A 16,044-nucleotide genomic window follows, 5' to 3' on the forward strand; every position below is an offset into this window, starting at 1 on the left:
GACATCCTTGTCTTGTTCCTGATCTTAGAGGAAATGCTTTTAGTTTTTCACTATTGAGAATGACGTTTGCTGTGGGTTTGTCATATACTGCCTTTATTACGTTGAGGTAGATTCCCTCTATGCCCACATTTTGGAGACTTTTAATCATAAATGGGTGTTGAATTTTGTCGAAAGCGTCTCCTGCATCTATTGGGACGATCATATTTTTATTCTACAACTTGTTAATATGGTGTATCACATTGATTGCTTTGTGTATATTGAAGAATTCTTGCATCCCTGGGATAAACCCCACCTGATCATGGTGCATGATCCTTTTAATGTGTTGTTCAATTCTGTTTCCTAGTATTTTGTTGAGGATTTTTACATCTATACTAATCAGTGATATTCGTCTCTAATTTCCTTTTTCTGTAGTATCTTTGTCTGGTTTTGGTATCAGGGTGATGGTGGCCTCATATAATGAGTTTGGGAGTGTTCCTTCCCCTGGAAATTTCTGAAGAGTTTGAGAAGATTGGGTGTTAGCTGTTGTCTAAATGCTTGATAGAATTCATGTCTGATGCCATCTGGTTCTGGACTTTTGTTTGTTGGAAGATTTTAAATCACAGTTTCAATTTCGTTACTTGTGATTGGTCTGTTCATATTTTCTATTTCTTCCTGGTTCAGTCTTGGAAGGTTTTACCTTTCTAAGAATTTGTCCATTTCTTCCAGGTTGTCCATTTTATTGGCATGGAGTTGCTTGTAGAGGTCTCTTAGGATGCTTTGTATTTCTGTGGTGTCTGTTACAACTTCTCCTTTTCCATTTCTAATTTTATTGATTTGAGTCCTCTCCCTCTTTTACTTGAGTCTGGCTAAAGGTTTATCATTTTTGTTTATCTTCTCAAAGAACCAGCTTTTAGTTTTATTGATCTTTGCTATTGTTTTTATTTCATTTATTTCTGCTCTGATCTTTATGATTTCTTTCCTTCTATTAACTTTGGGTTTTATTCTTCTTTCTCTAGTTCCTTTAGGTGTAAGGTTAGATTGTTTATTTGATATTTTTCTGGTTTCTTGAGGTAGGCTTTTATTGCTATAAACTTCCCTCTTAGAATTGTTTTTGCTGCATCCCATAGGTTTTGGATCATTGTGGTCTTGTTGTCATTTGTCTCTAGGTAGTTTTTGATTTCCTCTTTTATTTCTTCAGTGATCTCTTGGTTATTTAGAAACGTATTGTTTAGCCTCTATGTGTTTGTGTTTTTTACGTTATTTTCCCTGTAATTGATTTCTAATCTCATAGCATTGTGGTCGGAACAGCTGCTTGATGTGATTTCATTTTTCTTATATTTACTGAGGCTTTATTTGTGACCCAAGATGTGATCTATCCCAGAGAATGTTCCATGTGCCATTGAGAAGAACGTGTAATCTGCTGTTTTTGGATGGAATGTCCTATAAATATCCATTAAATCTATCTGGTCTATTGTGTCATTTAAAGCTTGTGTTTCCTTATTAATTTTCTGTCTGGATGATCTCCATTGGTGTAAGTGAGGTGTTAATGTCCCCTGCTATTATTGTGTTATTGTTGATTTCCTCTTTTATAGCTGTTAGCAGTTGCCTTATATATTGAGGTGTTCCTATGTTGGGTACATATATATTTATAATTGTTCTATCTTCTTGGATCGATCCCTTGATCATTATGTAGTGTCCTTCCTTGTCTCTTGTAACATTCTTTATTTTAAAATCTATTTAATCTGATATGAGTATTGCTACTCCAGCTTTCTTTTGATTTTCATTTGCATGGAATATCTTTTTCCATCCCCTCACTTTCAGGCTGTATGTGTCCCTAGGTCTGAAATGGGTCTCTTGTAGACAGCATATATATGGGTCTTGTTTTTGTATCCATTCAGGGAGCCTGTGTCATTTGGTTGGAGCATTTAATCCATTCACGTTTAAGGTAATTATCGATATGTATGTTCCTATTATTATTTTCTTAATTGTTATGGGTTTGTCTTGGTGGGTCCTTTTCTTCTCTTGTGTTTCCCACTTAGAGAAGTTCCTTTAACATTTGTTGTAGAGCTGGTTTCGTGGTGCTGAATTCTCTTAGCTTTTGCTTGTCTGTAAAGCTTTTGATTTCTCCATCAAATCTGAATGAGACACTTGCTGGGTGGAGTACTCTTGGTGGTAGGTTCTTCCCTTTCATCACTTTAAATTTATCATGCCACTGCCTTCTGGCTTGTAGATTTTCTGCTGAGAAATCAGCTGTTAACCTTATGGGAGTTCCGTTGTATGTTATTTGTCACTTTTCCCTTGTTGCTTTCAATAATTTTTCTTTGTCTTTAATTTTTTCAATTTGATTACTGTGTGTCTCGGCATTTTTCTCCTTTGGTTTATCCTGCCTGGGACTCTCTGCGCTTCGTGGACTTCGGTGGCTATTTCTTTTCCCATGCTAGGGAAGTTTTCAACTATAATCTCTTCAAATATTTTCTCGAGTCCTTTCTCTCTCTGTTCTCCATCTGGGACCCCTATAATGCGAATGTTCTTGCGTTTAATGTTGTCCCAGAAGTCTCTTAGAGTGTCTTCATTTATTTTCATTCTTTTCCTTTATTCTGTTCCACGGCAGTGATTTCCACCTTTCTGTCTTCCAGGTCACTTATCCGTTCTTCTGCCACATTTATTCTGCTACTGACTCCTTCTAGTGTATTTTTCATTTTCAGTTATTGTATTGTTCATCTCTGTTTGTTTGTTCTTTAATTCTTCTAGGTGTTTGTTCCTTAATTCTTCTAGGTCTTTGTTAAGCATTTCTTGCATCTTCTCGATCTTTGCCTCCATTCTTTTTCTAAGGTCTTGGATCATCTTCACTATCATTATTCCGAATTCTTTTGCTGGAAGGTTGCCTATCCCCACCTCATTTCGTTGTTTTTCTGAGGATTTATCTTGTTCCTTGATCTGGTATAAAATCCTCTGCCTTTTCATTTTCTCTATCTTTCTGTGAATGTGGTTTTCCTTCCACAGGCTGCAGAATTGTAGTTCTTCTTGCTTCTGCTGTCTGCTCTCCAGTGATTGAGTCTATCTTAGAGGCTTGTGCAAGCTTCCTTATGGGAGGGACTGGTGGTGGGTAGAGCTGGGTGTTGCTCTGGTGGGCAGAGCTTTAATCTGCTTGTCTGTGGATTAAATAAAAGTTTAATAAAAAGTTTAATCCACTTGTCTGCTGATGCATGGGGCTGGGTTCCCTCCCTGTTGGTTGTTTGGCCTGAGGCGACCCAGCACTGGAGCCTACCTTGCTCTTGGTGGGGCTAATGGTGGACTCTGGGAGAGTTCACACCAAGGAGTATTTCCCAGAACTTCTGCTGCCAGTGTCGTTGTCCCCATGGTGAGCCGCAGCCACACCCCGCCTCTGCAGGAGACCCTCTAAAACTAGCAGCTAGGTATGATCATTCACCTACGGGGTGACTGCTCCTTCCCCTGGGTCCTGATGTGCCCACTACTTTGTGTGTGTCCTCCAAGAGTGGAGTCTCTGTTGAGACTCTGAGTCTCTGAGTGCAGTTGAGACTCTGAGACTCGAAGTGGAGTCGCACAGACTCTGGGTCCTGTGAAGCTTCGATGCTTTGTGGTTCTAGAAATCCTATAGGAGACGGTCCACAGCAGGTGAAGCTAATGCTGTCATAGAGGTGGTGAAGCCAAAGATCTGCAGTTCCGACTAGAGGTGCTGATGTACATACAGGACAAAATCATCTCGTGTGAATGTAGTTCAGGCACGTTTAAGATGAATGCAGTCATGTTAATGCCTAGCATCTTCTATCTTGTGCCTCTCCTCAGGGACCCCCTCCTCAGTTCCTGAGGCTCCTGTAAGTCATGTACAGGGGAATGGAGAGTGGGCTCTGTCCAGTCTGAGCCCTGAGTTACCCTGTGTGTATCTTAGGATACTTTGTATTTCTGTGGTGGCTCTTGTAACATCATCTCTTTCATTTCTGATTTATTTGGGCCCTCTCTTTTTTTGAAAAAAAAAATACTACTGTTGTCTTTTATTCTTTACAGAAGTTTAATAAGTGTTTGATCTACTACCCTTACTCTCTGTATACTTTTTGCCGTGAGATTTTTACTTTTGTTTGTTTTCCTTTTACTGTCAATAATTAGTGAGACTTCTTTTAAGCTACATTCAACATTGCTTATAAAACTGCTATATTAGTGATGACAGAGCTTTAATGGAAGTCGTGTTCTGGTTGTAAATTAGAATGCAATGTGCCAACAAAAAGCCCCTTAAGTGTATGTCTCATTACTTCTTGTTCTTTTTTTCCCACTCTTTTTTCTTCTTGTTCTTTTTTAATTTTTATTTTTTATCAGAGCAAATTTGATTAAAATGTTTTGTTTGTTCTAGTTGTGTAAGATGTAGTTCTTTTACACATATACATGTATCTATACTTCTTCAGATCATTTTCTCATGTAGGTTATGACACAATGTTGAGTAGTCTTCTCTTGGTATTCCATAGGTCTTTGATGATTATATATTTCACACGTGTTTCTATGTCTATGTTAACACCAATATCCGAATGTATCCAGTCCTCACACCTTTCCATTTGGTGAACCATAACTTTGTTGAATGAATCTGTGATTGCCTTTCTCTGTGGAAATATCTTCATTGGTATCAATTTTTAGCTAACACCTATAAGTGATATTATAGGATATGTGTCTTTTGCTGTCTGACTTAGTACAATTTGCCTGATTACCTCTAGAATCATCTACGGTGCTGCAAATGGCATTGTTTCATTTTCTTCCCTAGCTAATATTCCATCTGTACATGTACCAGTTCTTCTTTGTCCACTCACCTCTTGATGGACTTCTTGGTTGCCTCCATGTCTTGGCTATTGTAATACTGCTGCACTGCACATTTGCCTGCCTGTGTCTTTCCAATTCTGTCTTCTTATGTTATAGGCCCAGGAGTGGGCCTCCTGTATCATATGGTATCTCAGGGTTTACCGTTTAAACGCACTACGATTCTGTGCTCATTAGTGGCTCTTTCCAGGTTACATCCCACTTAAAGTTGAGGGTATGCATTTCTCCACAACACCTTCAGCATTTATTTATTTATTTTTAACATCTTTATTGGAGTATAATTGCTTTACAATGCTGTGCTAGCTTGTGCTTTACAACAAAAGGAATCAATTATACATACACATATGTTACCATATCACTTCCCTCTTGCGTCTCCCTCCCTCCCACCCTCCCTATCCCACCCCTCCAGGCGGTCACAAAGCACCGAGCTGATCTGCCTGTGCTATGCTGCTGCTTTCCAATAGCTATCTACCTTACGTTTGGTAGTGTATATATGTCCATGCCTCTCTCTCCCTTTGTCACAGCTTACCCTTCCCCCTCCCCATATCCTCAAGTCCATTCTCTAGTAGGTCTGTGTCTTTATTCCTGTTTTACCCCTACGTTCTTCATGACATTTTCTTTTTCTTAAATTCCATGTATATGTGTTAGCATACGGTATTTGTCTCTCTCTTTCTGACTTACTTCTCTCTGTATGACAGACTCTAGGTCTATCCACCTCATTACAAACAGCTCAATTTCGTTTCTTTTTATGGCTTCAGCATTTCTTGTTTGTAGTTTTCGTGCTGATGGATATTCTGACTGGTGTGAGCTGATACCTCTTTGTGGTTGAAATTGCATATGACTCATAATCCTTTGAAATTGAGCTTTAAGGCATGTCCTTTTTATTTTTCAAACTGTGATTACAGCTTAGCTCTTCAAAGTGTTTTCTTAAAGTATGTGTTACATTTTGAAATTTATTGGCCATTACCTCCCTCAAAACATTTTGAGGGCAGGTTTCATTTACAGCCCTGCAGTACTTGTTCACATGAAGTGACCATTAGCACAGGCTTTATAGCTGCTTTTGCAGGTAACGGCCAGATTGCGGCAGCCTTTCTTTGTTCCCCATGCTGGTACTAGGGAAACAGACCTTCCGGCCAGTGGTCTTCCTCAGTTGTAAATTAGAGTGGAATGTGCCCGGATAAACCCCCAAAAGCTGATGTCTCCTTACTTTTGTTTGTTTTTTTAATTTAATTTATGTTTTTATTAGAGTAATATTCCATTGTGTATATGGACCACTTCTTGGTGCATTCCTCTGTTGATGGACATTTTCGATGCTTCCAAGTGTTGGCTATATTAAATATTGCTGGAGTGCAAGATTGCCAGCCTGTGACATTTCGATTCTCATTTTCTCAGGTGATAAGCCAGGCAGTGGGTGTGACTGATTGACTAGTAGCTCAATGTTTACCTTTTCAAAGAACCTCCATTGTGTTTTCATTAGTGGCTCTTACCGTGTCTCCCTTAGAACCGAGGGTACGAACTTCTCCACAATCCCTTCAGCATTTATAGTTTGCAGCATTTTTGCTAATGTCCATTCAGACTGGTGTGACCTGATAGGTTTTTGTAATTTGGGTTTGCATGCCTTTAAAAATTCCTAAAATTCATCATTTTCCATGCCTTTTTCCTTTCTGTTATAAATAAAGTGTGAGTACAATATATCTCTTGAAGCTGTCTTCTTGGAAGGTTGCCCTTTTTGAATTTTTGGTCGATATTCGACCCCAGGATTTTTTTGGAGGGCAGATGTCATTACAGAACTGCAAGTTCGGTGAATATTTAGTGACCATTAGCACTGGGTTTAAAGCTGCTGTTGTGGGAAACGGCCACAAGGAGGCAGCATTTGTCCTTTCCCAAATCTGGGTACTAGGGCAGCAGAGCCTTTCTGGAAGTCGTGGTCCTCGGTTGTAAGTTAGAATGGAATGTGCCAGGAGGAATGCCCATAAGTTTATGTCTCATTACTTCTTCTTGGTTTTTAAAATTTATTCAATCGGGGTAATGATTAGATATTGTTTGTCCAGATGTACACAATCTAGTTCATTTGTACAATATATGTGTCTATTCATGTTCAGATCCTCTTCCCATGTAAAATGTTACAGAGTGTTCCGTAGACCTCCCTTGCTATATGGTCCGTCTTTTTGATATATGTTTATAATATGTGTTTGTATACGTATGGTAACGCTAATCTTAATTTATCCATTCTGCCCACCTTTCCTTTTAGATAAGCATACTTAATTTCTAAGTCTGTGAGTGTCTTTCTCTGTGGAAATATGTTCATTTGTGTTAGTTATTAGATAACGCCTATAAGTGATATCATAGGACATAGGTCTTTTGCTTTCTGACTTACCTCATATTCTGTGATTATCTCCAAGCTCATCTATGGCACCGCAGATAGAAGTGTTTCATTGTTTTCCATGGCTAATATTCTATTGTGAAAGTGGACCACTTCTTCTTCATCCATACATCTGTTGATGGACATTTTGATTGCTTCACTGTCTTGGCTATTGTGAATAAGGCTGCAGTGCAGCTTTTGCAGCCCAGGTCTTCTCGACTCTGGTCTTCTCAGGTGAGAGGCCCAGTGGTGTGACTGCTGGATTGAATGGTACCTCAATGTTTACTTTTAATCGTAGCTCCTTTCTGTTCTCGTTATTGGCTGTTAACACTTTACATCTCACCAGCAGCTAGAGGGTACACAGTTCTCTAAAACCCCTTCAGAATTTATTGTTTGTAGACCTTTTGCTGATGGTCAGTTGACTGGTGTGAGTTGAAACCTTTTTGTTGATTAGATTTGCATGGGTCTAATAATTCCTGAGGTTGAGCTTTCACCCATTTTCCTTTTTTTAAAAAAGAGAGTGAGTCAAACTTACCTCTTCATACTATCGTCTTGAAAAATTTGCCAGTTTTGAATTTTATTGTCCATTCCCTACCTCAGCACAGTTGTTTAGGGCAGGTGTCCTTTGCAACCCTGAGTCCTTGTGAATGTTAAGAGACCATTAGCTGTGGGCTTAAAGCCGCTCTTGCGGGAAACGGCCACAAGGCAGCACAATTTCTACATTTCCAACTCTGGGTTTTTGGGCAGCAGAGCCTTCCTGGAAATCGTGTTAGTAGGCTGCAAGTTAGAGTGGAATGTGCCAGGGCACATCCCCAAGAGCTTATATCTCCTTACTTCTTGTTTGTTTTATAAATTTAATTTTTATTAATTATCAGAGCAAACTTGATAAAAATATTTTGTTTCTCCTAGGTGTACAGAATCTGGTTCATCATATCAATGTATCTGTCTATTCATCTTTGGGTCCTTTCCTGTGTAGGTTATTACAGAGTGTTGCATAGACCTCTCTTGGTATTCCATAGGTATTTTGTGATTATATATTTCATATGTCTTAGTACATGTCTGTTAACCCCCATATCCTACTTCACACATTCCTTACACTTTTCCATTTGGTTAAACATAATTTTTTTTCTTAATCCATGCTTTTCCTTCTCTTGGAAATAAGTTCATGAGCATCAACTTTTAGGTAACACCTAGAAGTGATGTCATAGGATATCTGTCTTTCAGTTTCTTTCTTACTTCAAGTTGGGTGATTATCTCTAGGTCTTTATATGGTGGTGCCAACGGCACTGTTTCATTGTTTTCCATGGCTAATATTCCATTGTGTACATGGACCACTTCCTCTTTGTGCATTTTTCTGTTCATGGACCTTTTGGTTTCTTCCAAGTCTTGGCTATGTTAAATGTTCCTGCAGTGCAGGATTGCCAGCCTGTGTCTCTTCCATTCTGCTCTGCTCAGGTGATAGGCGCATCAAAGGACCTACCAGATCACATGGTAGCTCAGTTTTTACCCTTAAACGCACCTCCATTATGTTCTCACTACTGGCTGTTACCAGTTTACATCCCCCCAGCAGCTAGAGGGTACACAGTTCTCTGAAACCCCTTCCGCATTTATTCTTTGTAGACTTTTTGCTGAAGAACATTCTGACGGCTGTGAGGTGAACATTTCTGTAATTGGATTTGCATGGCTTTATTCATTGCTGATGTTGCGCATTTTTCAATTCCCTTTTATTTTAAAGAGAAAAAAAAAGAAAAGACAAAATGTGCGTAAAATATGCCTCTTGAAATTGTCTTCTTGAAATGTTGACGTCTTTTGAATTTTCTGGTCAATTTACGACCCCAGGACATTTTTTGATAGCAGGTGTCATTTACAGGCCTGCAATTATTTTGAATATTAAGTGACCATTACTGCTGTTGCGTGAAACGACCAGAAGGCGGCAGCACTTCTCCTTACCAAATCTGTTTACTAGGGCAACAGAGCCATAAGGGAAGTTGTGTTGTAGGTTGTTAATGAGAACGCAATGTGCCAGGAAAAGCCCCTTAAGATTATGTCTCATTACTTCTTGTTCGTTTCTTTAATTTAATTTTTATTCTTTATCACAGCAAATTAGATTACAAAGTTTTGTTTGTTCTAGGTGTGCAAGATGTGGTTCTTTTACACATATACGTATATCTATTCTTCTTCAGATCTTTTTCCCATGTAGGTTATGACACAATGTTGAGTAGTCTTCTCTTGGTATTCCGTAGGTCTTTGGTGATTATATATTTCACATGTGTTTGTATAGCTCTGTTAACCCCAATATCGTAATGTATCCAATCCTCACACCTTTCCATTTGGTGAAACATAAGTTGGTTTAATGAATCTGCGATTGCCTTTCTCTCTGGAAATATCTTCATTGGTATCAATTTTTAGGTAACACCCATAAGTGATATGACAGGATATGTGTCTTTCACTTTCTCACTTACTACCAGTTGCATGATTACCCCTAGATTCCTCTATGGTCCTGCAAATGGCATCGTTTCGTTTTTTTCCTTGGTTAATATTCCATCTGTACATGTACCACTTCTTCTTTGTCCACTCATCTCTTGATGGACGTTTTGGTTGCTTCCATGTCTTGGCTATTGCAATACTTCTACAGTGCAGATTTGCCTGCCTGTGTCTTTCCAATTCTGTCTTCTTAGGATTGATCCACCAGGCCCACCCCCGAGAAGTGGGCCTCGTGGATCATATAGTAGCTCAAGGTTTACCTTTTAAAGGCCCCTCCATTCTGTTCCCATTAGTGGCTCTTACCAGGTTACGTCCCATTTCAAATTGAGGGTATGCATTTCTCCAAAACCTTTTCAGCATTGAGCGTTTGTAATTTTTTTGCTGATGGTTATTCTGAGTGGTGTGAGCTGATACCTCTTTGTGGTTGGATTTGCATGTGTCTCATACTCCCTTGAAATGGAGCTTTCAGACATGTCCTTTTATTTTTCAAACTGTTATTGCAGGTGACTTCTTCAAATTGTTTTCTTGAAGTATGTGCCACATTTTGAAAAATTTTGGCCTTTACCTGCCTCAAGACATTTTAAGGGCAGGTTTCATTTGCATCCCTGCAGTACTTGTGCATATGAAGTGCCTCTTTGTACAGATTTCAAAGCTGCTGTTGCAGGTATCGGCCAGAGGATGGCAGCATTTCTGCATTTCTACCCACTCTGGTTCCGAGGGAAACAGACCCTCCTGCCGGTGGTGTTCCTCAGTTATAAATTAGAGTGGAATATGCCCGGATAAACCCACCAAAGCTGATGTCTCCTTATTTTGTTTGTTTTTGAAATTTAATTTATATTTTTTAGTGGAGTAATATTCCATTCTGTACATGGACCACTTCTTCTTTGTGCATTCCTCTGTCGATGGACATTTTCGTTGCTTCCAAGTGTTGACTATGGTAAATATTGCTGGAGTGCAGTATTGCCAGCCTGTGACTTTTGATTCTCATTTTCTCAGGTGATAGGCCCAACTGTGGGTATGATTAATTGACTGGTAGTTCAGGGTTAACCTTTTCAAAGTACCTGCATTGTGTTTTCATTAGTGGATCTTGCCACGTCCCAATTAACCCCAAGGGTACGCATTTTTCCACAACGCATTCAGCATTTATTGTTTTTAGAATGTTTGCTCATGGCCACTCTGACTGGTGTGAGCTGATAGGTTTGTGTAATTTGGATTTGCATGTCTTTAATAATTCCTCATATTCAGCATTTTCCCACACCTTTCTCTTTTATTTAGAAAAAAAAGCGTGAGTACAATATACCTCTTGAAATTATCTTCTTGGAAGGTTGCCCTCTTTTGAATTTTGTGGTCGATTTTCGACCCCAGTATTTTTTTGGACAGCAGGTGTCATTTATAGGCCTGCAATGATTGTGACTATTTAGTGACCATTAGCACTGGGTTTAAAGCTGGTGTTGTGGGAAACGGCCACAAGGCGGCAGCATTTCTCCATTCCCAAATCTGTTTACTAGGGCGGCACAGCCTTTCTGGAAGTCCTGTTACTAGGCTGTAAATTAGGATGGAATGTGCCAGGAAAAAGCCCCTGAAGTTTATGTCTCATTACTTCTTGTTCGTTGTTTTAATTGTTTTAATCGGGGTAATGATTAGAATACAGTTTGTCCTAGGTGTACACAATCTGGTTCATTCGTACATCATGTATATCTATTCATGTACAGATCCTTTTCCCATGTAAAGGATTACAGAGTGTTCTGTACACCTCCCTTGCTATGTGCTCGGGCTTTTTGATATATGTACTTAATCTGTATTTGTATAGGTATGGTGAACCTAATCTTAATTTATCCATTGCCACCACCTTTGCTTTCAGATAGGCATAGTTTGTTTGCTAAGTCTGTGTGTGTGTTTCTCTGTGGAAATATGTCCATTTTTGTCAGTTGTTAGGTAACACCTATAAGTGATATCATAGGATATATGTCTTTTGCTTTCCAACATACCTCATGTTCTGGGATTATCTCTAGGCTCATCTATGGTACCTCAAAGAGCAGTGTTTCATTGTTTTCCATGGCTAATATTCCATTGTGTACATGGACCGCTTCTTTATCCTTTCATCTGTTGATGGACATTTAGGTTGCTTCCATGTCTTGGCTATTGTGAATAAGGCTGCAGTGCAGCTTTTGCAGCCTCTGTCTTCCGGATTCTGGTCTTCTCAGGTGAGAGGCCCAGCGGTGGGCCTGCTGCATCGAATGGTAGCTCACCTTTTACGTTTAAACGCAGCTCTTTTCTGTTCTCATTATTGGCTCTTATCACTTTACATCTCACCTGCAGCTAGAGGGTACACAGTTCTCATAAAACACTTCAGCATTTATTATTTGTAGACTTTTTGTTGATGGTCAGTCGACCTGTGTGAGTTGAAACCTTTTTGCAGATTACATCTGCATGAGTGTAATAATTCCTGTGGTTGACCTTTTATCCATTTTCCTCTTTTTTAGAAGGCAGTGAGTAAAACTTACGTCTTCATACTATCTTCTTGAAAATTTTGCCTGTTTTGAATTTTGTTGGCCATTCCTTACCTCAGGACAGTTTTTGAGGGCAGGTGTCCTTTATCAGCCTATATGGTGGTGCCAAAGGCACTGTTTCATTGTTTTCCATGGCTAATATTCCATTGTGTACATGGACCACTTCCTCTTTGTGCATTTTTCTGTTCGTGGACATTTTGGTTTCTTCCAGGTCTTGGCTATGTTAAATGTTCCTGTAGTGCAGTTTTGACAGCCTGTGTCTTTTACATTCGGGTCTGCTCAGGTGATAGGTGCATCAAAGGACCTACCACATCACATGGTAGCTTAATTTTTACCTTTAAACGTACCTCCATTATTTTCTCACTACTGACTGGTATCAGTTTACATCCCCCCAGCAGCTAGAGGGTACACAGTTCTCTCAAACCACATCAGCATTTATTCTTTGTAGACTTTTTGCTGATGGTCAGTCAACTGGTGTGAGTTGAAACCTTTTTGTAGGTTACATTTGCATGAGTCTAGTAATTCCTGAGGTTGAGCTTCTATCCATTTTCCTTTTTTTAACAAGAGAGTAAGTCAAACTTACCGCTTCATACTACCTTTTTGAAAATTTTGCCTTTTTTGAATTTTTTTGGCCATCCCTCACTTCAGTACATTTTTTGAGGGCAGGTGTCCTTTACAGCCCTGAGTCCTTGTGAATGTTAAGTGGCCATTAGCTGTGGGTTTAAAGCCGCTCTTGCGGGAAACGGCCACAAGGCGGCAGCATTTCTACATTTCCAACTCTGGGTTTTTGGGCAACAGAGCCTTCCTGGAAATCGTGTTAGTAGGCTGCAAATTAGAGTGGAATGTGCCAGGGCACACCCCCAAGAGCTTATATCTCCTTACCTCTTGTTTGTTTTTTAAATTTAATTTTTATTTATTATCAGAGCAAATTTGATAAAAATGTTGTGTTTGTTCTAGGTGTACAGAATCTGGTTCATTGTATCTATGTATCTATCTATTCATCTTTGGTTCCTTTCCCGTGTAAGTTATTACAGAGTGATGAGCTCAATTTTTAACTTTAAACTCACTGCCATTCTGTTCTCACTACTGGCTGTTACCAGTTTACATCCCAGCAGCAGCTAGAGGGTACAGAGTTCTCTAAAACCCTTTCAACATTCATGTTTTGTAGACTATTTTGCTGATTATCATTCTGACGGTGGTAAGGTGAACGTTTTTGTAGATTGCATTTGCATGGCTTTATTAGTTCCTGATATTGAGCATTATTCCATGCACTTTTTTAAACAAAAAGAAAAAGAAAAGGGTAAGTGTGTGCAAAATATGCCTCTTGACATTGTCTTTTTGAAATGTTGACGTCTTTTGAATTTTCTGGTCGATTTACGACCCCAGGAATTTTTTGAGGCCCGGTGTCCTTTACAGTGCTGCACATATTTTGAATATTAAGTGACCATTACCTCTTGGTTTAAAGCTGCTGTTGTGTGAAACAGCCACAAGGCGGCAGCATTTCTCCTTTACCAAATCTGGTTAGCAGGGCAACAGAGGCTTAATGGAAGTCCTGTTCTAGGTTGAAAGTTAGAATGGAATGTGCCAGGAAAAATTCCTTTAAGTTTATGTCTCATTATTTCTTGTTCATATTTTTAATTTAATTTTTATTTTTTATCGCAGCAAATTTGATTACAATGTTTTTTTTGTTCTAGGTGTGCAAGATGTGGTTCTTTAACACATATACATATATCTATTCTTCTTTGGAACCTTTTCCCAGGTAGGTTATGACACAATGTTGAGTAGTCTTCTCTTGGTATTCCGTAGGTCTTTGGTGATTATATAGTTCACATGTGTTTGTATATCTCTGTTAACCCCAATATCGTAATGTATCCAATCCTCACACCTTTCGATTTGGGGAACCATAAGTTTGTTCAATGAATCTGTGATTGCCTTTCTCTCTGGAAATATCTTCATTGGTATCAATTTGTAGGTAACACCTATAGGTGATATACGTTAGGTGTCTTTCACTTTCTCACTTACTACAAGTTGCATGATTACCTAAAGACTCATCTATGGTGCTGCAGATGGCATTGTTTCATTTTTTTCCCGAGCTAATATTCCATCTCTACATGTACCAGTTCTTCTTTGTCCACCCATCTGTTGATGGACTTTCGGTTGCTTCCATGTCTTGGCTATTGTAATACTGCTGCAGTACAGATTTGCCTGCCTGTGCCTTTCCAATTATGTCTTCTTATGTTATAGGCCCAGGAGTGGGCCTGCTGGATCATATAGTAGCTCAATGTTTACCTTTTAAAGGCACCTCCACTCTGTTCCCATTAGTGGCTCTTACCAGGTTACGTCCCACTTCAAATTAAGGGTATGCATTTCTCCACAACCTCTTCAGCATTGATCGTTTGTAGTTTCTTTCCTGATGGTTATTCTGAATGGTGTGAGCTGATACCTCTGTGTGGTTGGATTTGCATGTGTCTCATAATCCTTTGAAATTGAGCTTTCAGGCATGTCCTTTTATTTTTCAAACGGTTATTACAGCTTAGTTCTTCAAATGGTTCTCTTGAAATATGTGCCACATTTTGAAATACTTTGGCCTTTACCTCCCTCAAGACATGATGAGGGCAGGTTTCCTTTACAGCCCTACAGGACTTGTTCATATGAAGTGACAATTAGCATAGGTTTTAAAGCTGCTTTTGCAGGTAATGGCCAGAGGGTGGAGCATTTCATAATTCTATGAAATGTAACTGAACACACAATACATACTTTTTCTTTTAAATTTCCATTGTTACTTTTTTAAATTACAATTATAATTGAAGTTCTTTGTAAGAAGTGAAATTTAAAAATTTAAAGGAAAAGCTAATATTTTACCACTTGCCATCCTTTCCCATTTACTGAAACGACCAGCATAATGTGTAGATTTCTCATTTTATCCAGGTGTTCTATACATCTGGAACATCATGCTTCTCACTGTAGAAAAACAGATTTAGCTCTCACACTTTTTATAGGCTACATAACAGTCCATAGAACAAAAGTACCAACTATTTCAGACTTAGCTTTTTGAGGGACACTCAGGTTACTTTCTGTTTTATTTTGTTGTTCCTTTTTTGGGGGGTGGTAGGAGTTTATTATTTATTTATTTATTTATTTTTGTTGTGTTGGGTCTGAGTTTCCGTGTGAGGGCTTTCTCTAGTTGTGGCAAGTGGGGGGCCACTCTTCATCTCGGTGCGTGGGCCTCTCACTATCGCGGCCTCTCTTGTTGCGGAGCACAGGCTCCAGATGCGAGGGCTCACTGGTTGTGGCTTATGGGCCTAGTTGCTCCACGGCATGTGGGATCCTCCCAGACCAGGGCTCGAACCTGTGTCCCCTGCATTAGCAGGCAGATTCTCGACCACTGCACCACCAGGGAAGCCCCCTATTTTGTTGTTCTGCTAGTTTGTTTTAACCCAAGAAAATATTTTTTTAAATACAGAAAAGCAAAATTAAGCTAGAGGTAAGGATTAGGGTTTAGGGTAAGGTTTAGGGTTAAGATATGGGTTAGGATTATTGTACGGCTTAGAGTATGGTTTAGGGTTAGGGTTATGGTATGGGTTAGTTTAGGGTACAGTTTATGGTATGGCTATGATTTAGTGTTAGGGTACGGGTTAGGGTATGGGTTAGTTTTAGGGTACGGGTTAGGATTAGGGTACGGTTTATGTTCAGGGTTATGGTTAGGTTTAGTGTATGGGTTAGTTTTAGGTACGGGTTAGGGTATGGGTTAGGGTTAGGTTTAGTGTTAAGGAACGGGTACAGTTTAGGGTAGAGGATAGGGAACAACAAAGGGTTAGTGTTAGGGTACGTGTTAGGGTAAAGTTTAGTGTTAGTGTACGGGTTAGGATTAAGGTATGGTTTAGGGTA

General features: G+C 39.3%; 1 long non-coding RNA gene across 1 annotated transcript in view; it reads left to right on the plus strand.

Moving 5' to 3' along the window:
* The window catches only part of LOC125963538 (uncharacterized), a 63,600-nt gene that overhangs the window by 17,034 nt on the left and 30,522 nt on the right, over positions 1-16,044 (plus strand). The gene's annotated exons all lie outside the window — the stretch shown is intronic.

The sequence above is a fragment of the Orcinus orca genome, chromosome 2 (assembly GCF_937001465.1).
Source record: "Orcinus orca chromosome 2, mOrcOrc1.1, whole genome shotgun sequence".
Lineage (NCBI taxonomy): Eukaryota > Metazoa > Chordata > Mammalia > Artiodactyla > Delphinidae > Orcinus > Orcinus orca.